We start from the raw sequence: 24,557 nt of genomic DNA, 5'->3' as shown, positions 1-24,557 counted from the left end.
ATGTACATGTCCAGAGCTGTGGAGCCCCACGCTAACAGGCGCAATATAGTTATGGGGCTACTCCAGCCCTGCCACTCTGCTGATGAGATTCATCTGCACCCCACGCTCAGCCATCCCGCTTCATGGTGAACCCCTGCAGTCACCCGAGCCAGGGGCATCCATGGAAGCCACAGTGTGAGCCCCTCTTGTAAGACAACGCCACTTCTGAGAAAGCTCCCCCTGGCCTGGTTGGAGAGGGAACCATGCTCTCCCCCGCATCTCTGCCTCCTTCCAAGTCTGTCCTCCAAAGGTCACGCCAAGCTCCCCACAACTGGACCCTCTTCTTACCCTTACATCTTCCCCAGGCTCCTTTCCATCTCCTGGACTTCCCCCACTCTCGCCTCAAGAATCTAGTCCCCTGTCCCAGGAGACACCTTGTGCCCCTTTTTCTGCTCTTCCACATGCCAGCATGCCAAGGCTCAGCTCTGATTCCACCTCCTCGGGAAGCCTCCCCAGAATTCCCTGCGAGGGTGACGCTCCTGCCCACAGGTCCACCACTGGTACTTCTGCTGTAGCATTTCCCACAGGGTGCTTTTGCTAGTTGGCTGGCTATGCGTGTGTGTTTGCCAACCAGTTTATGGGCTTCTGGGTGTTGCAAACTGCTGTATTCATCTTTGTATCCAGGGTTGTGGCATATGGTTGTTCAAGTTGGACACTGCACAAGAGCACCGATTAGGGGGTGCTAATGAGCTGAGGCAGTGTGAGCATAGCTCCCTGGCAAGGGTGTGTGTTGGCCCAGAGGAAGAGGTAGCTTTTTCTACGCTACAGCAAGATGCTGAAGTTTTGAGAGTTTCAGCTGATAAAATGAACTAACAAGACAGACTTTAAAAGCAAACAGTCTGTTCGGTGCTTAAGCATGGGAGTCACCTACACACAGTAAGAGATGCCAAGAGGCGCAGAATGGCAGAGCCTCGCAGAGCATTCTGGGCTGCAGAAAGGAAAGAGAAGCTGTGGACGGGGCTCCTTGGGGAGGTGGTGGTCGGCTGTGAAATGCTGGACAGAGGGAAGACCGCCAAGGACAAAGGGTCTGGCTCTGCAGACGAGGCCCTCAGGTGGGTGCCTGCAGGAGGAAACCAGGCAGCTGGGCAAAGCTCTGTGAAGGCGGTGCCACCTCTAATCTCCTCCCCTTTAGGAGAGAGGGGAGGAATCGGAGGAAGACAGGGGAGGTGGCACTGGAGTTTCCTGGCCTGGAGGCTGTGAGCAGCTGGAGGGGGCTGAGCCTGAAGCCCACTCATCTGAGATGCGGCCAGGTAGACCCCGACACCTCTGCGGCCTCCTCAGACCCTTTTCAGCCCAGGGTTTCTGGATGTCTCTGCTTCTTGCAAGTCACTGCTCTCCTGGATTCAGCAACACCTGAGCATCCTATCTCTCACCGACTCCCTCCATGCCACTTCTGGGTTCTCCTCGCTGCTCACCCTGGGGGATGCCGGTGGCCTCTCCTTCTCCTTGCAGGAGGCTGTATGGCTGCATGGCTCTTCTTCACGCTTGCCAATGTCACACGCATTGGTTATCGTACTGTGTCTTACCTTACTTATTTTTGTGGTACTGGGAATTGAACCCAGGGCCTTTGCACTTTTCTCAGCAAAACCCTCCCCCTCTTAATTTTTTGAGACCCTGTCTCAGGCTGGGCTTGAACTTGAGATCCTCCTGCTTTAGCCTCCCAGAATGGTGGGATTATTGGCATGAGCCACAGTATATGGCTTACAGGTTATCTTTTAAAATAAAAATGGTGCCCTCTAATATATGTTGGCTGTGTTCTTTTTTTCCAGTGGAAGCACTGCTATCCCCTGGCACCCAAGCCAGAAGTCTGGAGAAATCACCCTTTAGTCTCCATAACTCATGTTCCAACTTAAACTTCTACATAGTTCTGGAAGCGTCTTTCTTCTCAATTCTAGTCAGACTTCTGCCCATCCATCACCCATTGCCAGGATTATTTTTATCATTTGGTCTTCCTACTCCCACATTGGCCTCTTTTAAATTAATTCATTTTTTCTTTCTTTCTTTCTGTTTTTTGAGACAGGATCTTGCTATGCATTCCAGGATGGCCTTGAACTCACTATAGCCAAAGCTGGCTTTGAACTCACAGTGATCCTCCTGCCTCAGTCTCTTGAAGCTGGAATTACAAGCATATGCCATGCCCTGCTTTAAGTTAATTTCTGTACACCACTAAAATCTTTTTTCTTTTTTTTTCTTTTTTTTTGGTACCAGGGATCAAACTTGGGACCTTGCACTTGTGAGACAGGCAGCGGAACCACTGAGCTAAATCCCCAGCTAAAATCTTTTTTCTGTTGAGATAAAATTCATATAAGTAAGATTCACCAGTTTAATCATTATAAAGTGCACTGCACAGTAGTTTTTGATACACTGCAACCACTGTCACTAAGTCCGGAACAGGATACCTGTCGATAGGCTCTGACCCTCGAGCTTTGATCTATTGACGGTTTGTAAAATCAGTTTACTTGTCTGCAGCCACTCTGTACTTTTAAAAGTAGCCGCAGAGGACACTCAAAAATAGAAGCACAGAACTGAACAGATGAAGAACATCGCAAAAGGCGAAAGGGACAATGACCATCCCAGGACAATGATTTCAGTGAGATGTTTGTTTACTCGCGTGTTGAGTATTCAGGTTTGAGGCCATAATTATTCAAGCGTGCTTCTTCTTCTTCTTCTTTTTTTTTTTTTTTTTTTAGTACCAGGGATTAAACTTGGCACCTTGCGCTTTTGAGGCAGGGGGCGGAACCACTGAGCTAAATCCCCGGCCCTCGAGCGTGCTTCTTGCTGTGGGTCACGATGGAAATACAGGTCACCTCCTACAAAGTACTGATTGCAGCCTATGGTGTGCTCGGCACTGTTCTAGGTGCTGGGGATGCAGCAGTGAAGAAGGCAGGCAAAACATCTGTGCTGATAGAGTTTATATTCTAGGTGGGGGTGTACGTTAAATGAGAATGTTATACAGCATGTTAAAAAGTGATGGAGTGCTCTGAAAGAAAAAAAGGAGGACAGGGCAAGAGGCTTCAGGAGTGAGGAAGGAGGGGCTGCGATTCTGAAAAGGATGGGCAGGAAGTAACATTTCAGCAAGACTTGAAGGGATCATGAAGGGAGCAGTGCAGACATCTGAGAAAAGAGCAGGGCAGAGGAATAAACAGTGCAAAGGTCCTGGGGTGGGAGCCACTTGGACTGTCTGAGGAAGAGAGAAGCTTGCAAGACTGTGCAAGGCATGGAGAGATGCTGGAAGGGGACGAGGCCATGCTGTGTCCGTGGCCCCTATAAGGACTTCGGCTTTTCGTGCAAGGGAAATGGGAGCCACTGAAGAGTTTCTGAGCAGAGGAGTCACACACTGCGGGCTACACTTTGAAAGGACCACCTACAGGATTCAGACTCCTTGGACTGGGATCCCAGGTCCTTTATGTTTTGTCCCTGCCTGCAGATTTAGACTCATCTTCCACCATCGGCCACTCCAGGAGGCTCCCACTGTCTCCATACACCACGACGCCCCTACGCTGGGGCTTGGTCCGCCGTCCCCTTGCTCACAGGCCACCTCCACCGGCCCGTCTGTGGCAGTCAGCTTGGATGCTCTGTCCCACTGCAGCCCTGCCCCAGGCTGCTGTGGTGCCTGCCTCTCCCCGTGCTGCCCTCTGACTCCTGAGCCTGCTGCTCTTGGCATCTCTGATTCCTGGGAGGCAGGACAGTCCCCTCTGCATGGTTTATCTCTATCACCTGCAGTGATGGTGGCCATGGGACAGGGGCAGAACACACAAGCTGGCACTGAGCGACTGCTGCTGCTGAGGTCTCAGTCAAGTTCAGGGCCACACAGGCCTGCTCCCTGCGCCTTGCTCGGTGCCCCTTCTGCATATCACAGCACTGCTGGTTCAGGTTCTCTGAGGCCGGCCTGGGTTCTCTGAATATCACAGAGGACACGAGCTCGGTGGTGGAAACCATGGAGGCGGGAGACTGCGTGCCTAGAGTGCCTAGAGTTTCACTGTGCGCTGAACTTGGGGTCCACTTGCAGCGACTGGCTCAGCACCAAGAGAGATGAACAGTGATACTTCACAGGCCCCGCTGTATCTCTTCTCTACCGCAGATCCCCTTTCACCATAAGCGCTTCACTGACATGACAACCACAGGAGGGGAGCCAGGCCAGGCACCCTAGGGCCTGTGGTAGAAAGGAGACTGGAACAGAACTTGGGAGCAGACATGGGGGCCCCTCAGACATCAAGGTGTCGCGCCTGGGGTACCTTGACCAGTCTTGGAGGTCGGGAAGGAGGCGCCTTTCCCTCTTGGCCTCTGTCCTTTAGTGAGGTCTCACAGACACACACAAGGCCAGGCCATTGCTAGAAATGAAATGCAGTTTTGTGCACCACCCCTCCCTGACAGAATCGGCAGCTTTCCTTCCTCCCTACCCCCACTTCCCACAGAAAACCCATAGTCACCCTTTCTGTGCACCTTGCAAACAAATCATCCCACCAAGGTCTGGGTCCTTATAAATATTCCAAGGGCAGCAGCCAGCGGGTGTTTTATTTACAAGGCATATCACTTCTTGCAGCTGTGACCGTGTCCCAGCAAATGGCTGGCGATGGCTCTCAAACACAGCCTTGTTATCCATTTCAGATGAGACCAGGGCGATTCACTTGCTCTCCGGTTTCAGTTCCTGCTGAGCTGAAATGATTTCTGCCTTCAGAATGCCCAGAATATGAAAAGCTCTAGAAAGAACGAGCCTCGCTATTTGCTGCTTGTCCCATGTTGGCGCTATCACAGGGGCCTCCCCAGAGGGTCCCCACCAACTAGGAACCTGTGCCCACCATGCTGGTCCTGCTGCAGGCTTTCCCCTTCCCTCCCAGTCCCAAGCCTCTGGGCACTGGGGACGGACACCAGCGGGATTCCCCAGAGAAAGGTAGTGCCCATGGCGGACCATCTCTGCTGGGGGTTTCAGGAGACACCGGGGATGATGGGAACAAGTGCTATGGACTCCAGAGAAGGGCTCGATCATAGGGCTGGGATGGCTGGGGCTGAGAGCCTGGGTTGGACATGGAGACAAAGAGGAGCTGAGAGGGCAGGCAGGGGAGATGTTTAAAGGTAGGAAGCTGAGAGGCAGAGCAATAGCAGGAAGGAACTAATGCTTCTGAGCCCCTACTGTGTGCCAGCCACAGGACAGGTACTCCCCCGATGGGCTGCAGTGTCTACTGGGCCAGGCAGCCACGTCCTGGGCACCATGAACTCACTCTGCCACAAGTCAAAGGGGACATCGGGGAGCAACTCCCCCGCGTAAAAAGCCCTGAGCTACAGAGAGGCAGTGATGGTGGGGACCAGGGGCTGCTGAAGTGCGCATCCTCAGGGAAGGGACAGGTGGTAGGGGTGGGCTGGGCCTGGCCCAGCTTGCATGGCTGGCTGCCCTCTCCAGACAGGGCCTGGAGCTTGAGCTCCCAATGGATGATGGCTCAGGGCTTCCAGCTGGTTCCAGCCATCCAGAACCGACACAAGGCAAGGTCCTACCTTGCTTTCTGGCCTAGCGATTCAGGGGACAAACGGAACTCTCTCTGTATCTCATGGGCTGGGAATGGGCATACTGGGAAGGGAAAGAACTGCCAGCCAGGGAAATGTGAGGACTCCTCCCTCTGCCTGACTTAGCCTCAGACAGACAGGGACGGGAGCACACATGTTCTGAAGAACCGAGGGGGCTTCCTCTCTTCCTCTTGTGCTAGGGCCAGGGTGCTTCTCCACTAGAAACTCAGCCCTGAGATGCTCAGAGGTCTCAGGGCCCAAAGAGCCTTTCCAGACAATTTTGCTGCTATGCATGTGGTACGTGCCAATAATCCCGGCCACTTGGGAGGCCAAGGCAGGAGGATCACAAGTTCAAGGCCAGCCTGGACAACTTAGCAAGACCCAGTCTCAAAATAAACACAAAAAGGCCTGGTAGTGTAGCTCAGTGGTAGACCACTTGACTAGTGTATATAAAGTCCCAGATTCAACCCCCAGTAGTACAGGTAGCATGACTGGGGCTGGGAGGCCCCTCCCCTCCATCCACCTGGATTTGGGCAGCACCCCAGGACCAGTCCTTCCATTGTCCTAAGAGAGGCAGAAATAAAAACAACAAAGACCCAGGAAATCTCCAAAGCTCCAGGCCTGAGCATGTGCATCTCTGTAACCTTTTCCCCACTAGAACCTCATTAAAGGTTCATACATATGGACTGCACATCCTGTGTGAAATTAAAACAGACATTAAATTAAATGTTTCTGTACTAAGATGCCCCTGAGATGACTCAATACCCTGTCATTCCTGTCAATCTTACCCAGAGATCCAATGAGAGGCACCTCATTGAAATCGGAAAGCCTGATTTCTCTTTGTTCTTCCTATTTCCCTGCTGTCCTGACACCACTTTTCTGTTCAAGCCATCTTTTTGCTTCTGTTGGCACAGACCTGCCCTGTACACACCTTCCCACTGTCTTCCATAAATGTAGCTGCTTTGTGTTTTACCATTGGGTATACACTTCCAATTCTATGCTCACTATCCCCGAGAACCTAAAATCGATCCCTCATATATAACTGATGGTATCACCAGTACCAACAAAACAAAACTGCCCAATCCTTCAAGTTCTTCAGTGTGTAAAGAAGAAAATCTAGGTGAGGACATCAAGTCATTCATTTGCCCAAACCCAAAGAGGCCACCGTTGCAGAATGGGGCTGGATCTGGGCCTCCTGCCTGCAGCTCATGAGGGGTGGGAGGACCATGTGTTGTGTGGTGTACCTAATGCCTCCATAACTGAGTTGTGGACAAAGCATCAAACTCCAGTAAGGCAGAAAGTGAAGTTTACATAGCAAGTCAGCAAATCTCTAAGCTCAGATTTTTCATGACTAAATTGTAGGTAATGCTGTTAGGTGTTTAACCCAGCACTGGACTAGAGTAAGCTTACAACACGTGTTAGCTAAGGTTAGCATCTTATAACTGTCAAATGCAGATAATAGATATCTAGAGTGGAATATGAAAAAAATGACAACATGTGTGCCAGAGTGGTGGAATTATGGGTGATGTTTTTTATTTTCTAAACTTCCCATATTGTTGACATATTTGATTTATAATCTTAACAGCTTGACTGAAGAATACTTTACATATCCCAAGATTTCCCATGTTAAGCATACACAGTCCATTGGTCCTAAAAGCACCAGGGCACAGGTGTGGTTATTCCCTGTTTACACCTTGGCCCCAGGCAAAAAGACATCTCCTATCTGTCTCTATAAATTGACCTTTTCTGGACATTTTCACACAGATGAAATTACAGAACATGTGTCTTTTCTTTCTGACTTATTTCTGTTTATGATTTTTAGGAGTTTAGAAAAAGTCTGGCTGTGAATATAGCTCAGAGGTACAGTATTTGCCTAACATGCATGAGGCCCTAGGTTCAATCCCAAGGACCACAAAACATTTCTCTACTTATTCTGGAGATTAGAAAAAAGTGGGAATATTTCTCAACTTATTTTCCTTTGCTTTTTTTGGTACCGGGGATCAAACTCGGGACCTTGCGCTTGCAAGGCAGGCGGCGGAACCACTGAGCTAAATCCCCGGCCCTTATTTTCCATTTTGAAGTCAAGGCATAGCAAGCACTTCAAAACTTTAAAGAGGAGATGAGGGCTGGGGATTTAGCTCAGTGGCACTGCACCTGCCTTGCAAGTGCAAGCTCCTGAGTTCGATCTCCGGTACCAAAAAAAACCCCAAAACTAAAACAAAAGAGGAGATGAAGCTCAGTAGTACGGTCACAGACCAGCCTGGGTCCTTGCCTCAGTGATAATGGAAATTAAAACTTAGGCACTCAGCATAAATTTGTAAGAAAAGGCTTTAACTGAAAAGTAAAAGAAAATGAAGTCACACAGCTCTGACAAAGATCAAGCTGGCCCCTAACAAAAGAAATATAGGAAGAAGGGCTTCAGTTTGAGGAACTGGGGAGGTGCAGGGATGGCCAGAGGATCAGACTGGCCCACCCACAGAGTTTTAGGGGGCTGTGTTGTGCTAGGGTCTGGTTGTTATCTCAGCCCTGGTTTTGTAGCTCTGGAAGAGGAATCTTCATGATTTAAGGGGCGATTTTGTTCCCATGGGATGACTGTCTCTGCCCAGTACAGTCTCAGTCGTGAGAAACTGCTGGAATTCAACATGACTCTAGGTTTAGGGCAGTGGAGGCATCTGGGAGTAGCTGAATGTCCCTGTACATCTCTTATCTTGGTCTCATCTTGGCTCTTATCTGGTTTCAGTCTTGAAGGGAGATGAGAGCTAGGAAATTTAGGGCTAATAAACCTTGTTTTGCCAACTTTTAGACGTATATTCCCCAAATGTCTAATACTAATAAGGCTATATGCAGAGCTAACAAGGATTTGACCCAGTGTTTTACAAAATGAAAGTCAAACTTTGTCTACTGTCAGTTATTTTTTGGGTATCTGTGGGGCCATTTGAAGAGTAGTGGATTTTTTTCCCCCAGTTCTAGGGATCAAACTCAGGACCTTGTGCTTGTGAGGCAGGCGTAGTGACACTGAGCTAAATCCCCAGCCCCATGAAGAGTCATGGTTTTTAGCAAGAACCGCTTTGAAGTCTCTGAGTACCTCAGAAGAAAACACAAATCATGCTTTTAATGAGTAACAGGTTAGAGGGCTAGGAGTTTGTTGGTTCTCTGTCCCCATGATAGTCTGGCTGTCGTACTGCACTCACTTAGCATGCACAAGGACCTGACTTCAGCCCCCAGCACTGCAGAAGCAAACCAAACCAACCAAACAACAAAAGCAATGATTCAAAAAAGTAGTATATCACTACAACTGTAAAACAAAAGCAAGTCCTTAGCATGGTTGTTCTTTCCATTTTCACTCAACCCTACTAGCATTAGCCAGGATCCTGGAAAGAGACACGAGGCCTGCTAAAGAGGACTTCAGCTCTGGAGGGTTGAATGGAGGGCCTATCTGCAGGGGGTTGATGAGGTTAAAGCTGCCCATGATGCAGTGAGAAACTCTTCCCACACAGGCCTCAGAGGGAATTGCAGAGAGCTGTGGCCATGCAGCAGGACCTGGCAGAGCAGAGGTGTCAGAGAAGATGGCCTCTAGCAGCACTGTGGCCGTGCAGGGAGGAACTGGTGGGGACTGAGACTAAACACCCAGCCTCACTCTTTGTCCCTGTCTGATCTGCTGGAACCTCCTGTGAGCTGACCCTTGGTGAAAGGCAGCTCTGGAACCTAGGTGACTTGAACCACAGAGGTCAGACACGGGGGCCAGAGTGGGACAGGGCGAGGCTGAGGAGGGGAAAGGGGCCCACAAAGACAGGCCAGCGCCCAGTTCTTGCTGCTCTCCTCCAGCACTGGGCAGTGACCACACCATGGTCCTTGGAATCCCGTCTATGGGCCAAGAATGCGGCCGACCCTTGGCTTTTCCATATCAGTGCCTGAGTCTGGGCTGCTCCTGCCTTCAGTCCTGGCCCAGACATCTCCAGGAGGTGGGGCCTTCACACCTCTCGGCTCTCCCAGGGTGGCTTTCCTCCTCCTGCTTCACGTTAGCATATTACTGGCATGCTAAACTAGCACAGGTGCTCTAACATTTGTTGGTATGCCTCTCTCTCTCCCCTCTTTCCCTGGAGAGGAATAGGTGTGCTAATCCTGGTGCCTGGAATAGTGCCCATCACAAGGCAAGTACTCAATACCTATCTGGTGAGCTGTACAGTGTCTTCTAATTCTTTTGTATTCTTTCCACCTCCACCCAACAGCAGCATCTCTATGACTGTCTGCAGGTGTAAAAGGTTGGCTTTTGAATGCTGGCGAGGGATGAACACAGTAACTTCCAATTTCAAAATTTCCGAGGGAAGGGCAACTCATCATGGCCTCTTATGTTAGTTCTATTCAAGGAGGTTAATGAAGAGGGACAACAAAGCAACGAATGTCTTTTATACAAAGTAACTTCCTGATAGCCTTCTCTAGTTCAGACTGTTCTGTTTTCTCTATGGCATTTATTCCACAAGAAGTCAACCCTGCTAACCATCTGGTAGGGGTCAGTCTCCACCTGTGAGTCACACCTGACAGAGCACACATCACAGGAAGAGGGAAATGGAGAGAGCTGGACCTGCTTTTCAAACTACCAGGCATTTCTCCTAGTTGGCTGTGCTTAGGCTCCTGCAAAAGTCTTCAAAGGAAAGAAAAACATCAAGTTTTCAGACTTGGTCATAATCTCAGCCACAACAGATACTTCTGTCTGCTGCCTTGAAGCCAGGGGTATTGCCTGACCGGCTACTGCAGAGAGGGTTCCAGCAGGGCCATGGCTGCTTTATGGTATCCCTGCCAGACAGACTCCAGGCCAAAGCCCAGCCATTCTGCCTGGTGGTCCAGAGGATGCTCCGGAGGCCACACAATTGGGATGAGTGCCACAGAGCATGCTGGAGAAATTCTGGATGCCAGGTTATGGGCCAAAGCTAGTTCTTTGGAAAGAGGAGAGGGGATGGTTGGTGGTCAGATAGAATGAGTAGACTGCTACCTAGTTTATCAGGACAATGTCCCTTCTAGGAACCATTGGGAGAGGCAGAGAAGGACAGTGAGAGGATCATCATTCAAGAACATTCACGTTCACCCAAGTTCTGGCTCTGCCACTTACTGTCTGGAGTTTGAGGATTCATAGAAATCTATTTAAATGTAATATCCTCTTGGCGTCTTCCTAGGGAGGTAGCATAACAAAGTATGCAGGGTATTATGCCATTAACATAGACAGGACACATTTATGTCTTTTCACAATGGCAAATTTTATTGAATTACAGTAAATTCATAGGCTACAACAATTTCATCAGGTTTAATTACCTGAGTATTCTTTTTTTTTTAATTAAGTTTATTGGTACCTTTTAGGTATACAATATAATGACATTCATCATTGGGAATTTGTACCTTTACATGATACATCTTGGTTCTTATTTTTTTCCCCATTCCCCTGCCCTCCCTTCAACTCCTCCACCCCTCCCTATTTACAAAGACTTTGTGTCCATTTTTCCTTTTCTCATATTTTTTCTTTTCCCTTCTTTTCTTTCCCCTATTCCTCTCACTTCCTCTTCCCCTTTAGATCTTTTCTTCCTGTTTCACATTATCTATTATGCATTTTGATTCTTATTTACACTTTCAGTTTCTCACACCAGAGAAACAATTTGGTATTTACACGTGTCCTATTTATTTCACTTAAGAGTATGGCCTCAATGTGCATCCATTTAGCTACAAATGGCTCTCGTTTCTCATTCTTTATGGCTGAGTAGTACTCTATTTTATTAAAAAAAAAACAAAACCCACATCTTCTTTACCCAGTCTCCAGTTGATGGGCAATTGGGCCATTTCCAAGTTTTAGTTATTAGAAACTGTGCTGCTATAAACATGGGTGTGCATGTATAGCTGCAGTATAATTCTTTTAATTCTTTTGGGAAGATACCTAGCATAGGAATAGCTGGGTTAAATGGGACCTCTCATCCTAGTTGTTTGAGGTATCACCATATTGATTTTCACAGTGTTTGCACCAGTCTGCACTCCCAGCAACAATGAAGAAAGGTTCCTTTCTCCCCACAATCCTGCTAGCATTTGTCATCAGTTGATTTCTTGATAGCAGCCATTCTTTCTGGGGTGAGGTGGAATCTCTCTGTTTTCATCTGCATCTCTCAAATGAACATTTGAGTTGTTAATGTGATGTTGAACATTTTTTCATATGTTTATTTGCTGCTTTTAAGCCTTCGTCAGAAATGTCTGTTCATTTCAGATGCCCATTTTTGCACTGGGTCTTTAAATTTGGGGGGCTTGATTTTTTTTAAGTTCTTTATATATTCTAGATAGTAGTCCTTTGTCTGAGGAACAGCACGTAAAAAAATTTTTCTGACATTGTAGGTTATCTTAGCTCTGTTGGTGGTTTCTCTTGAAGTGGAGAAGCTTTTAATAAGATGAGATCCCAGTTGTTGATTCTTTGTGCTAGTTCCCATGCTACTGAGGTTTTGTTCATAAAATCTTTTCCTATGCCAATGTCTTCAAGAGTTCTACCTATCTTCCAGCAACTTCAGCATTTCTATTTTAATATTTAGATCTTTGATCCACTTCGATTTTAGTTTAGTGCATAGCGAAAGATATGAGTCTAGTTTTAATCTCTGGCAGGTTGAAATCCAGTTTTTCCAACACCATTTATTAAAGAGGCTATCTTTCCTCCAGCGAGGATGGTTGGCTCCTTTGTCAAAGATGAGGTGGCTGAACGTGTCTGGAGTTGTTTCTGCATCTTCTAATCTATTCCACTGATCCTCAGGTCTGTTTCTTTGCCAGTACCGTGCTGTTTTTATCACAGTGGCTTTGTAGTATTTAACTGAGTATTCTTGATTTCATTTGGAGTCAGACGGAGGCAATCACAAGTTCTTTTATTCTATATCATTCTTAATTATTAATATCTGTAACACTCAAGTCACACGTTTCACTTCACACAATATGTAGGTTTCAGAAGGCTAAGAAAGTGTTCAAAATGGCCACAAAGTTTAAGGGGGCCATGTGTTATGGGTTATATCTAGATGTCCTCTAAGAGCCTGGCATGCTTATAGGCAGGGCCTTTGGAAGGTGACTAGATCATGAGGCTTACAGCTGACTTCCTGTTAGTTGATGGCTGGAAGAGGTGGGTCTGGGGGAGCATGGCCTGGGAAGGTTTAGCCCCTCCAGGCCTCTCCCTTTTCTGCTTCCCAGCTTCTCCTCTGCTGTGCCTCTGTGCCCTACTACCCTACCTTGGGGCCTGCTGACCATGCGAGGAATGAAATTTCTACAAACTATGAGCCAAAATACACCTCTCCTCTTTAGAGCTGTCAGTGTTGGGTATTTTGCCCCCAGTGGCCAGAAAAGTGATTAGTACAGCACACTAGCTGGTCATGGTGGCACATGCCTGTAATCCCAGTACTCTGGGAGGGTGAGAAAGGAGAAGCACAAGTTTGCATCCAGCCAGGGCAATTTAGCAACTTACCAAGACCCTGTCTCAAAATAAAAAAGGGCTGGAGATGTAGCTCAGTTCAATCCTCAGTACCATATAAAAAAATTTAAAAACACCATACTGAATGAGTAAAGCAGATAGCGGATAGATACAAATGCAAAAACATGGCTGGTACATTGCAGAGCTATCTATCAGAGAGGAGTAGCTGACAGTTTCAGTGTCCTCTGTGTGCAATGCATCAGGAGCAAGAAAAGCTGCTGCGATGGAATGGGGGCAGGGGGAGTTGCCAGAGTGCTCTGCTCTATGACCAAAGTGACAAGTGAGCAGGTGGTAGGTCAGGGTTTCAGCCACACCAGCTTGGGGTGTTCCTTCTCTTGTGGGTCTCAGGTGAGGGGGCTGCACCTGGGGTATCTGATAAGCTTATATGCCTGGGCTTTGTGATATAATTTGATATGCTCATGCATCCATGTGCTCCTGATTGAATAAGCTAATTTTTTACTGGCATGAATACATCTGTGCCTTATGGTTATGCTGCACAGATGGTGACTGTTTACTCGTACAAACAAGGTATCTTGTTTGTACAAGAGTCTACCTCGGCCAGTGCTGCACATCAAGTGGGAGCAGAGGAGGTCCATATACTTTTGTTCAACAACATCTCATGATTGGAACAGATCCTCGAACAATTCTTAAAGATTTACTACCAGAAACAATTCCACCACCTGAACTAGATGACATGACATTGTGGCAGATTGTCATTAATATCCTTTCAGAACCACCGAAAAGAAAAAAAAGAAAAGATATTAATACAATTGAAGATGCTGTGAAATTACTGCAAGAGTGAAAAAAAATAATAGTTCTAACTGGACCTGGGGTATCTGTTTCATGTGGAATACCTGACTTCAGGTCAAGAGATGGTATTTATGCTCGCCTTGCTGTTGACTTCCCAGATCTTCCAGATCCTCAAGCGATGTTTGATATTGAATATTTCAGAAAAAATCCAAGACCATTCTTCAAGTTTGCAAAGAAACAGCATTGAAGCATTATTTGGGGGAAAAAACACACACACAAGATCTAGCAACTCAGCATTCATGAGCAACTCTATACTATACGAGTATGTGCCTGTGAAGTGGAAGGAAAACAATTTTGGAAATATATCCTGGACAGTTCCAACCGTCTGTCATCAGTTCATAGCCTTATCAGATAAAGAAGGAAAACTACTTCGCAACTATACCCAGAACATAGATACCTTGGAACAAGTTGCAGGAATCCAAAGGATAATTCAATGTCATGGTTCCTTTGCAACAGCATCTTGCTTGATTTGTAAATATAAAGTTGACTGTGAAGCTGTACGAGAAGATATTTTTAATCAGGTGCCCACCTGATGATGAACCACTTGCTATCATGAAGTCAGAGATTGTCTTTTTTGGTGAAAATTTACCAGAACAGTTTCATAGAGCCATGAAGTATGACAAAGATGAAGTTGATCTCCTGTTATTGGGTCTTCCCTAAAAGTGAGACCAGTACCACTAATTCCAACAGATGGAAGCCGTGGTAGTAGCGCTTGAGCTCGTCCAGCACCCTCTGTCTCAGTGACTTCTTTACTGCCACTGAGGCCGCTGGACTCTACACCCTCCTCCAGCTCTTTGTTCTTGACCTTCAGGGACTGGAGTCATGGCTGAGAGGGGGCAGTGAATGCCAACCATGCACTGGAAGGTACCGGCCCACCGACGAACACACAGGCTGCAGCGGGAGTCCATGGCGCTCCTGCCACCACACACAGGTGCTCAGGTCTCGGTGTCCAGCAGCCGCTGGGCTCAGCTCTGAGGCACAGCTACAACTTCTACTGTGATATTGAAGAAAAATTGTGAGAAGAGAAATCTTTGCCATATTTCTGATCTCAGCGAGAAAGATTTGTGCCTCTCATCATGCACAGCAGCGATGGTATCCATCAGTGTCTTGTACATGTTCTTTCAAGACATACTACTGAGAATGTCCATTAATGGAATGTTGCTCCAAGAATGATGCAGGCAGGGTCACCTGAAGAAGCCACGATGCAACCGGACTCATGGTCCCTAATATTGAAGATATTTGAAGTCTTTATATTCTGAGATGTTTCATTATGCAGTGATAATTGAACCAGGATGCTGATTTCTGTGATGACATCAGGATCGGGGAGTGAGGGGAGGACCAGGAGCTGTGCTGCCTCCTCTTGGACATCAGAGAGCCCCTGTGATGGAGGTGCGGAAGCCACACCAGCCCCATGCACAGGATCTTGCTATGTAGTTCGGGCTGGACTTGAACACAGTATGTAGCTGAGGTTGACTTCAAATGCATATGCTCAGTTTCCAGGTGCTGGGATTACAAGCATCCTCCATCACATCTGGAAGCAGGTAACAATTTGCTGGCAACATGTGACCTGACACTCTCTTCCTGATAAACGCTGCTGCTCCCAGCTGGGTGCACAGTCACGAAGGGTAAACAAGCGGTGCTCCAAAGGGGTCTGTCCTGTGCAAGCTATCTTCTTCAGGTTCACCTCTTTGCAGATCCTGAAATCAAGATTTCAGTAGCTCAACATTGCTGGTATCAGGTTGACCCTCACATAGAAGAAATTTGTTATACAACTTTCTAGAGTAGGCCCAGGGACACCATAGCCACATAAAATCCTCAGGTATACTTCACAGTGCAAAACAGCAAAAAACTCGAGGAGCAGAGCCCCCCCCCGCCCAGTGCCGAGGAGGTGAGCTGCGTGGGTGCCAGCAGCACCACTCTCCCCCGCCCCGGTGGCTGCGCTGAGACAGTATTGGGATCCACAGCACAGAGGTGCAGGGGGTCATAAAGGACATTGTTCTGAGCTCCAGAAGACAGAGCAGAAGTGAGCATCAGAAAGAGGGCCCCTCTCAGGCTCCTTGATGAAAAGGGAAGCCCACTGGAAAAGTGAAGAAAATCTCTGCAATAAAGGCACCCCAGACCACTGTGGTTGCACACGGAATCAGGCAGGATGGTGTGTGACTGCAGTCCCAGCACTCCGGACAGCGAGGTAAGAAGGTCACATGGTGGAGTCCAGCCCGACCAATTTGGTGAGTTAGTGAGACCCTTAGTGGGTATCTGGAGTAAAATGTCTGAGGATATAGTTCACTGAGGAGATGCAGAGTACAAGCCCCAGTAATGCAAAAGTGAAAAACTAACAGATAGATGAGAAATAGAAAAAAATATTCATAGATACTTAGATAAAAATAACAAAATAAGTGGCCACTGATTTATTTAGTATGAAGAAAAAATGGCTGTCACAGGCGGAGACGGGGAGAGTCCCCACAGTCCCGGGCCTGGCTCTCCCGACGACGCAGAAGGTTGTGGAAGAATCAGAGACTGAAAGCATAGAAGCAAAGCTGTACTTTTACTGAGCAAGCACACAAGAGTACAGCTGCTTTCTCGCAGAGAGACAGGCAGGGGTGCCTGAAACAGAGCCACCGTTGCAGGGGGGCTCAAGATGCTGGTTTTGTAGTAGTTGGGGGCCTATCCTGCCTCTAGGCTGAGGGCGCCCCTACTTGATTGGTTAATGATTAACTTAGCTCATTACTAGGGACAACAAGGAAGGGTCTTTTCAGGGGCCTTTTATACCTTAGGGCCAAAGTTCTTTTTCCTTTTGATCTTAGCAAACCAAGCTTTGCAGGGTACAGCATGAAGAGGAGGTGTATCCTCAGCAGACTGTCAGCTTTTTATGGGTGGTTAAGCCTGTTCGGCCAGCTATCTGAAGACCTTTGGGGAGGGGCTCATCTCTCCCTGCCTAGGGGGTCTCTATCCCTACAGGGCTATAGGCTTTTCTATTACATAGAGACTCAGGTTATGGAACCCCAAGACATGAGGTCACTTCCTTGGCAACATCTCCAAACAGAACTTGGAACTCTTGCTAACGGGTGTCACAATCTTGTAACTGCCATCTCCCAAGCTCATTTGGCCAGAGTCGGTCAACAGCGAATATGCTGAACTGCTTCTCCACTTTGAGAGGCCGCAGCCTCAAGACCCCAGGTAGAGAAAGTATCTGTGAAAGATTAAGAAGATGGCTGACTCCATCCAGATGCTGCAGGCCATGGTGCAGCAGCCGCACAACTGTCATAGACACCCCAGGGATGGTCTCCCCGGGAGTGACCACCAGTGACCTACCAAAATCAAGGTACCACAGTGAAGTCTCCCTAAGCCCAAATACCAATGACACAGAAACTAGGAAGAGCATGGGGCAAGTATCACCAGGCCCAGAAACACCCAGGGAAGGCCTCCCCAGAGCCAGGCACAGAAAACCTAGAGAGTCAAAGTCCAGGGGGGGAGACCAAAGTCACAGCCACCGGCCCCTAAGAGACACTGAGAAGCCTGGTGTACATCCGTCCAGGCCTGGCCGGCACTATTGGAAACAACTTCACAAGGCGCCTTGCAGGATTCCGGCCAGTATGGTCCCTGTAGGCGGTCAGGCCACTCTCATTCTCTGAGCCCTGCCTTCCAGTTTCCCTGGGCAGCCAACCCGTCTATGGTCCCTTCTTCCCAGGCACCTCCACCACCCACACCTCTACCTGATCGGCCCTGATTTTGGGAAGAGATATCATGACAAGGTCTCTTGAGAATTCCATCCCCTTTGAGGGCCTGTGTGGTAAAGATCGAGATGTGTGGTGTTTGGACAATAAACAGCTTTTCACCACACCCTGGGTAGAGGAGGAAAGATACTCATATACCGTGTCACCTCAGTTGGAGTTAGAAGAGGCCATTAGGGTTTCTAAGCTAAAGAAAGATTCTGAGCTCTTAATTCATTCATTGCCTTGAATACCAGAACATCCTAAAGTGCCTTGTCCAGGAGAAGAGAAATCCATCCACCACAGAGCTGTAGGCTGCTGGAGAAAGCTGTTTTATGCGAATGGCCACATTTTTCAGGCCAAACGCTTCAGCAGGAGAGCTCACTGTGCTGTCTGCACAGACTGTGTAGGGGGACTTGGCCACCAGATGTGTAAGTGCACTGACTGTAAACTCCCAGTTCACAAGAAGTGCCACAAACTTATCACAATTGAATGTGGGCAGTGTTCTTTACCATCAGAGTCCACGATACCAGTCAATCCATCATCCATGGCTTCAGACCCTGCACACACAGCGATTCCACATAACCTTTCAACTCATGAGGCTTTAGAACAAGTTGATGAAGAGAATGAGGCAGGGAACACCAGGGAAGGTGGCAAAGCTTCATCTGGCTTAGGGCTTGAGGACTTTGATTTGCTCTGAGTGACTGGCAGAGGAAGTTATGGGAAAGTACTGTTAGTCCAACAGAAAGAATCAAATTGTATGTATGCAATGAAAGCAGTGAAAAAGGATTTTCTAAACAAATACCCAAAAGAATGACTGGGTTGTCATCCTCACAGGGGCTTTGGTGATATTCAGGAGCATCCACATTCTTTCAGAATGTGGACTGGGACACGATGGAACAAAAGCAGGTGGTGCCTCCATTTAAACCAAGTATCTCAGGTAGCAGGTTCGGCTGCACTGGGGCCCACACGTGGGAGGAAGAAGGTCGTGGTCAAGGTTTCACTGATGGGATATATCAAGGGAAACAGCTTTTTCAGTGTGATGAAGATTGTGGAGTATTCACTGCATTGGACAAGCTAGAAATCATAGAAGATGATGACAATGGACCGGAAAGTGATTATGCAGGCCCAGTGGACACAATGCAGGTTGAACTCCCCCCTTTGGAAATAAACTCCAGAGTTTCTTTGAAGGTTGGAAAAACTATAGAATCTGGAACAGTTATATTCTGTGATGTTTTCCCAGGAAAAGAGAGCTTAGGATATTTTGTTGGTGTGGACATGGATAACCCTATTGGCAACTGGGATGGAAAGTTTGATGGAGTACAGCTTTGTAGTTTTGCAAGTGTTGAAAGTACAATTCTCTTGCACATCAATGATATCATCCCAGATAGCATGACACAGGAAAGGAGGCCTCCCAAACTTGCCTTTATGTCACGAGGTGTTGGGGACAAAGGTTGATCCAGCCATAATAAACCCAAGGCTGCAGAATCTACCTCTGACCCTGGAAATAGAAATAGATCGGAATTATTTTATACCTTAAATGGGTCACATGGCCTGGAAGTCAGCTCACTGGAGGAAGTGAAGGAGAATCCTCCTTTTTATGGGGTCATCCACTGGATTGGTCAGCCACTGGGGCTCAATGAAGTTCTAGCTGGACTGGAACTGGAAGATGAATGTGCAGGCTGCAGAGATGGAACCTTCAGGGGCACTCGATATTTCACCTGTGCCCTGAAGACGGTGCTGTTCGTGAAACTGAAGAGCTGCAGGCCAGACTCTAGGTTTGCATTCCTGCAGCCTGTCTCCAATCAGATTGAGCATGGCAACTCCTTAGAATTTGGAGGCTATTTAAGTGAAGTGGTAGAAGAAAACACTCCACCAAAAATGGAAAAAGAAGGTTTGGAGATAGTGATTGGAAAGAAGAAAGAGATCCAGGGTCATTACAATTCTTGTTACTTAGATTCAACCTTATTTTGCTTATTTGCTTTTAGTTCTGTTCTGGACACTGTATTACTTAGACCCAAAGGAAAGAATGATGTAGAGTATTACAGTGAAACACAAGAACTACTGAGGACAGAAACAGTTAATCCTCTGAGAATATATGGATATGTATGTGCCACAAAAATTATGAAACTGAGGAAAATACTTGAAAAAGTTGAACCTGCATCAGGATTTACCTGTGAAGAAAAAGATCCTGAAGAATTCTTAAATATCCTGTTTCACCACATTTTAAGGGTAGAACCATTGTTAAAAATAAGATCAGCAGGTCAAAAAGTACAAGATTGTTACTTCCATCAAATTTGTATTGTAAAAAATGAGAAAGTTGGAGTTCCTACAATTCAACAGTTATTAGAATGGTCGTTTATCTACAGTAACCTGAAATTTGCAGAGGCACCATCATGTGCGATTATTCAGATGACTCGATTTGGAAAAGACTTTAAATTATTAAAAAAAATTTTTCCTTCTTTGGAATTAAATATAACAGATTTACTTGAAGATACTCCCAGGCAGTGCCAGATCTGCAGAGGGCTCGCCATGTAGGAGTGTAGAGAGCGGTATGATGATCAGGACATCTCAGCTGGAAAGATCAAGCAGCTTTGTAAAACCTGCAATACTCAAGTCCACCTTCATCCCAAGAGGTTGAATCATAAATATAACCCAGTGTCACTCCCCAAATATTTGCCTGACTGGGACTAGAGACACGGCTGCATCCCCTGCCAGAAGAAGGAGTTGTTTGCTGTTCTCTGCATAGAAATAAGCCATTACATTGCATTTGTGAAGTATGGGAAGGACGATTCTGCCTGGCTCTTCTTTGACAGTATGACTGACCAGGATGGTGGTCAGAATGGCTTCAACATTCCCCAGGTGACCCCCTGCCTGGAAGTGGGCGAGTACCTGAAGATGTCTCCCGAGGACCTACACTCCTTGGACTCCAGGAGAATCCAAGGCTGTGCTCGCAGACTTCTTTGCGATGCATATATGTGCATGTACCAGAGTCTGACCATGAGCTTATACAAGTAGTGGGTCATCCCAAGAGGTGAAGAGACTGAACACAAAATCTCAGCGTTCCAATTGCCCGGAGCTGGCAGTTCTGTTCCACACCCATTGCCGGCAATGGGTATCTTTGTGTGGTGGCAATTCAGAAAAGGATTCCTGCACTTCAAAACCAATTTCTTTTGTGTTACTGAAGTATTTAATAAGCATTTTGCACTCTAGAAAGTATGTTTGTGTCAGTTTTTTAAGAAGTCTAAATGAAGTTAATTAATACCTGAAGCTTTAAGTTAACTGTATTGATTATATGATATTTTTGGAAGCATAAAATTTTAATTGTGACAGTTTAAAACCTCTTTTAGTCCACTGAAAATATAAATAAATGTTTCTTCTTTCTGGAACCCCCCCCCAAACCCCCTCAAATATCTTTGAGTGATTCGGTTTGGACAACTTCGATCCTGAATTTACTAATGAACCTGTCCAGCTGACCCCAGATGATAATGATGTCATGAGGGAGCTTGATGGATATGAATTTGCAGGTTTTGAGTATATCAATCATCTTATGAAGTATGAAGAAGGGGTCTGATCCCCATTTTTCAACTATGCATTTTCCTTATGTTCCCATTTAATGCTTGGAAAAACTTGTTACCAGCCTAGATAGAATTAACCATTTCAGAGATGTCAGGAAGCTAATTTTAATTTATTGTTTTGAAGCTATATTTAGATGTAATACTTGATTCTTATAGTCTGTAGTAGAGAATATGGAACTTTTTGTTCATAGATTAGATTTTTATGAACTGATTTAAATAACAATGAGGCAGTCACTTTTAACCACACTTGTTTGTACATTCCATTTGTTGAGTGGGACATAATGCCTAATATTTTTTCTTTACTTATGATACAAGAAAACAATTTGTCTTTTCAGTAAAATATCTTACCTATGCTAGTTTCTCTCCAACTACACTTTTGACACTGACCACCTTTTGGTGTCAATTTATGTAATCTTTAGGAAAATCCAAAAAATACCAACAATTGTGAATAAAAACACATATACTTGTATCTTTTTTATATGAAGAAAATACAATATACAACTACAAGCTTTGGAAAGGTAATAGTTCTCATGAAATGGGGCATCTGAAAGGGATTAAAAGATAATTTATTAAATGTTTATAGGGCCAGGGATTTGGCTCAGTGGTTTTGCTGCCTGCTGTGCAAGCCTGGGGACCTGGGTTTGGTCCCTGGTACCAAAAAAAAAAAAAAAATGTTTATAAGTTTTAAATTGTTCTGGATTTGAAACTAGATCATTAAAATTAAATTAAACTAAGATTGTACCATTATAACTTATTTACATTTAGATGATGATGGTTACCTTTCACATCCTTGGCATAAAAATGATACTAAAACAGAAGGATGATATATAGCATCCTAATTTTACTTAATGGTCTAGTTTTGGATTCGGAATGATTTGAAATTTGTAAACATTTAAGAAATTATCTTTTTTTTTTTTGGTACCGGGGATCGAACTTGGGTCCTTGCGCTTCTGCAGCGGGTGATGAAGCCACTGAGCTGAATCCCCAGCCCTAAGAAATTTTCTTTTAACCATTTTTAGATGTCCCAAAGCTTGTACTCGTGTATTGTCTTTTCTTCATATAATTTAGTTTGAAACTAATGAAAACATCAAAGGAAAATGTTCATAGACATTCTCCTGTTCATTTCCAAGGCGTGTACATTTCTCTTAACACCTGGAACTTGTTTTAAAACAAAAAGCAGAATTTATTCACAACGTAAACTTATAGAGAATTCTAACATGTCAGATATATGTTTAGGATCTTGCTTTTAAGTGTTGCTCTTTTCCGTAGGGCATTTCAGAGCATAGAATACTCACCCAGGGTGTTTGTTTACCATGTTTATTATTGAGCCCACATTAGAACTCTTTTGGACTTTTGAACCTCATTTTGAGAAACACTTTCTTCAAGATATTCTTTTCTCCTTCAGTTAAATAGTAGAAAGTGTGTTTAAGATGTTATAAGCAGAAATTTACAACTTTATGAACATTTTTGAACAAATTTTACATGAATGACTTCATTAGATACCTTCCTTGTTCCCTTCAACAAAATCTTATCAGTTTTCTGCCAATGATATCCCAATGATGAACATTTTTCTTTGTTGAGGTTTTCACCATTATTCAGGGTGGTCTTTTGCTTTTCATTTTTTTAAGTAATAAGATTAACTGTACATTTTATAGAGAACTGCATTACAAATATGTTTTCGATTATTTTTGTAGTATTTAAGTGTTATGTCAGTTCTTTTCACGTCATACAGAAATTGTCTCAAAATACCCTTTAGGGGAATAAGTCACTTTATAGTCCGAATGGATGACATTCTGGTGTTCTAAAAAGTTTTATTTTGCATAATCCTGTAGTCAGATCATTTTATGCATATGCAGCTTGGGTTAAATTTCAAGTACTGTGTTCAGCACTGGTATATTTACTGTATACATTTGTTTTGTTTTGATTTCTGTTATGTAGAACACTGTCTTGGTCATCATAATGTAATCTGTGTTGTGTTCTTCTTTTTTCATGTTACAGCCTTTAAAAAAACATTTAATGTAACTTCAAAACAAAAAAAAGAGAAAAAACCAAATCCTTAACTTATATTTTGACCTTAACATGTAGCAAGTACATACATTTGGAAACTTTTGATCATTATCCATATTTTGCCATGTATCAAATCTTGATGTAACGCAATTAACATTATATTAAAAAAAAATAATGTGTCGGTCTCCCAAAAAAAAAAAAAAAAAAAAAAAAAAAGAGTCTACCTCGACACTTGTACTCCAAACAGAGTAACTCTGGTTAAATTACTGCTTTATAGAATGGAGGAAGTGAGGGCCAGCTATGCCCTGAAAGCTGCTGTTCTACTCAACATGGAATGACTCAGAGCAGGACACAGCCGGCCCTCCTCAGGCATGGCTTTGGGATCACGCAGACTTGAGTTTGCTCACGGTCCTTCTTATTTCCTGGATGTGTGATGTTACTACACACAGCTCAGTTCCTTTGCTCGCCACTCTCCAATTCTCCAAACAAGCATGGAGGTGTGGTGAAAAAGAAAAGGCTTTGTTCAAAGCTACCTCTGAGGAGCTGGAGGGGTCTCATAGCGCCACAAATCCCCATTTCCCTGTGTCCAGGTATGCAAGGGACTCATAGTAAAGAAAGAGGGGGAATATAATGAGACAACAGGCAGCTCCAGGCTTGCCTCTTCCCTCCCAGCCCCTTTCTGTTCCCTTTCTTTTTTGTGGAAATGAAACTGGACCCAGACCTCCTGGCGTTGGCATCTGGAGATTCTGTCTTTTCACCGGGGCTGAGGAGAAGAGAGGGTGGTAGTTTACCCCCTACCCCTGAGGAAGTCTGAAGAAGCTGCTTGTCTTTCAAGAAAAAAAAATTTCACTCTTAAAGTTCCATTTTGCCTTGCCAGTTACAATACCATTTTTTGGCACAAGATTTTAAGCTGGGGACACAGCCAACATGCTAAAAGCTACATTTCTCAGCTCACCTTATAGCTGCATGTGACCATATGACTAAAATGTGGAACTGGAGTAGGAGTGAGTGAGCAACTTCCTCATTTACCCAGACAGGGAAGGAGAGGCCTGCCTTCCTCCTTAGTATGTTCTCACTGTCTAGAAAGCAAACTCGGTGGGGGAATCAGCTTGGATCAGGAAAGTGCCCCAGGTGACTGGCAAAAACAGACACAATAATCTCTGAAGCAATGCAATTTTGCAATTTCAATCCAGGCCTCAAAGAATCCTAGTTAGCCGGATGTGGTGGCCCATGCCTGTAATTCTAGCCCTTTGGGAAGCAAATTTGAGCCTAGCCTGTGCAATTTAACTACTTCAGTGAGATCTTCTCTTTAAATAAAAAACAAAGAAAGGGGTGGGGATGTAGCACAGAGCAAAGGTCAATCTCCAGTACTGTGAAATAAATAAATAGAAGTAAATAAATAACATAAAAATTCCACAGTTAAAATTACAGGGCACATAT

At 45.5% G+C, this 24,557-nt stretch overlaps 1 long non-coding RNA gene and 2 pseudogenes across 1 annotated transcript in view; 2 read left to right on the top strand and 1 right to left on the bottom strand.

The window, feature by feature from the left end:
- LOC110344162 (uncharacterized) overlaps positions 1-24,557 on the bottom strand; it is a 135,603-nt gene that overhangs the window by 63,956 nt on the left and 47,090 nt on the right. The gene's annotated exons all lie outside the window — the stretch shown is intronic.
- Positions 940-14,704, top strand: LOC147821831 (NAD-dependent protein deacetylase sirtuin-1-like; annotated as a pseudogene).
- LOC147821830 (ubiquitin carboxyl-terminal hydrolase CYLD pseudogene) lies at positions 16,317-20,854 on the top strand (annotated as a pseudogene).

The sequence above is a fragment of the Heterocephalus glaber genome, unplaced genomic scaffold, assembly GCF_053883595.1.
Source record: "Heterocephalus glaber isolate CG9 unplaced genomic scaffold, H.glaber_assembly_v1.0 deba00001689, whole genome shotgun sequence".
Classification (NCBI taxonomy): domain Eukaryota; kingdom Metazoa; phylum Chordata; class Mammalia; order Rodentia; family Bathyergidae; genus Heterocephalus; species Heterocephalus glaber.
The sequence above is the reverse complement of the archived record's forward strand: the minus strand, read 5'-3'. Positions and strand labels throughout refer to the sequence as shown.